General features: G+C 38.3%; 1 protein-coding gene across 4 annotated transcripts in view; it reads right to left on the bottom strand.

The window, feature by feature from the left end:
• The window catches only part of SULF1 (sulfatase 1), a 173,670-nt gene that overhangs the window by 139,188 nt on the left and 32,503 nt on the right, over positions 1-1,979 (bottom strand). The window lies entirely within an intron of this gene.

The following is a 1,979-nucleotide window of genomic DNA, read 5'->3' on the forward strand; positions in this document are numbered from 1 at the left end:
ACAGGAGATGCTTGGACAGCTTCTGAGATTTGCTTATAAGCTCTCCAGGTTCTGTTTCTTTGGTTATGTATTTTGGAGGTGATGCCAAGTTCAACGAACTACAGATAAGCAGTTCTTAAAGCTGGAAAAATATTAAATGAAAGAACTTTATATCCAGATGACACGAGCAGAGAGCCAACCAAAAATGCACAGGGCAGCATCTCAGAAATCATAAAGTCCAATAAAGGAGTCCTTATTTTATAAACCTGACTGTCTGAGCATATATAAAAAGGACCCATTTCTTTCTATAAAATTTACTAGATGGGAAGATTGTGGATATATGAATACAGACATAGTGCTGGGAAGTGACTCAGCGGCTTATCTAATCCAGCTCAAATGTTGGATTTGGATGAGTAGGGGCAAAGCCAGTCGAATATTAAATTTGAATTTTCCAGCCTAAAGATGGAAAAAGCAGATCAGAGCCAGCTCTCATAAAGAGTCTGCAGATTTTTAAGAAATAAGTGTCCTATGTGTCAAATTTGAGCAAGTGACTCTAGTTGATCCAATATTAGAGTAAACATTTATTTCTATTTTCCCATAATAAGGATATATTGAGAAATGAAAAGGCTATAATGCTTAAAGTAGGGAAAATACTCATTAAAGGGAGAAAAGTGTGAAATGGAAGGCTAGAAAATAAACAACATGGCATCCCCAAAAGTGGCCTTTTCATAGCACAAAAGAAATGAAGACATGCTTTGAGAAATCAGTTTTTCAGTGACCCTTTTGGAAGATATAGGGTGACCTCCAGTATTAAGGGTGTTCCAGCCTCTTCTACAGTTAATTTTGAATAGTATGATTCCAAAGGCCAACCTCTTTCTTTCCCACAGAAAAATGGATGCATCAGGCTAGAGGTTTTCCAAGAACATGTTTGGCAAACTGACTCAAGAAGATAAAGAACTCTTATGAAGTCCAAGTTCTGTTCACTGAACTGATTCCTAAACATACATCTCTTTCGTTTCTGTTTTGGAATATTTTCTTCTCTTGTTTGGAGTTTTGAAGTAAGGAGACTTAACTTTCAACTTCTCTTACTGTTGATTCAACTTGTTTATAACAAGCATCTGATACAGTGCAATAATCAGCCATTAGTGGTAATACCCAAGACCATCTGCAGACAAAGCCCTGCGAATGACAGAAAAATTGCTGATGCTCATGATTTTAAGTCAAGGAACTCCTGTCTATCATACTTTCCAATCACTCATTCCCCTTCTTCATTTATCGTTTGTAGAATTAAGATATTAATAAAATGTGTAATTCCATTAGTATTTGAAAGAAAAGCTGGATAAAACAACCCTCAAAAGACAAACCTGAAATTAAAGGCAGACTTGAAGATTTTGTTTTTCTGCATGAGATTCATGAACTTTTTGGTAGTTAGAGGACTTATTCCAAGCCAACTTGGGCCAACAGAAAGCTAAGGATAAAAATCATGCAAAGAACAATGGGCTTGAAGAGCAGCAATTTGAAACCAAGAGGAACTCAACAGTTTCCATTGCATTAGTTTTGGTTAGGCATGGAGGGGAGCCAACTTTCAAAGTTGAAATTTGAGAAAAGACTCCTGGAGATGTAATCGCATATGAACCCAGCCCCTAAGAATGGTTTTTGAACCACCAAGGTTGAGTCTGTGAGGTAGGTACAAACACTCTTGGCACTAATGTTTATCTGGCTAAGGCAAGAAAGAAACTGTGAACACAAGCTGTGAATAAGACAGGTAACATCTGACAGCTTTCACTCCTGACACTGTGGAGGACACGGTGGACGACTGAGTGTGGCTGGCCTGCCACACTGCCCCCTCATTCCCCTGAGCTTCCTTCCTCAACAGCTCATAATATGTTAATAAAGTCATAGGATTCTTTAGATTCCCATTTTTCAGGTGGTTTTTCTGACATTCCTGAGGACTGATTTCACGACATGGTTCTGCCACATGCAAGGCCCCTTTTAGTTCT

This window comes from Propithecus coquereli, unplaced genomic scaffold (assembly GCF_000956105.1).
Source record: "Propithecus coquereli isolate 6110/MARCELLA unplaced genomic scaffold, Pcoq_1.0 Scaffold8, whole genome shotgun sequence".
Classification (NCBI taxonomy): Eukaryota; Metazoa; Chordata; class Mammalia; order Primates; family Indriidae; genus Propithecus; species Propithecus coquereli.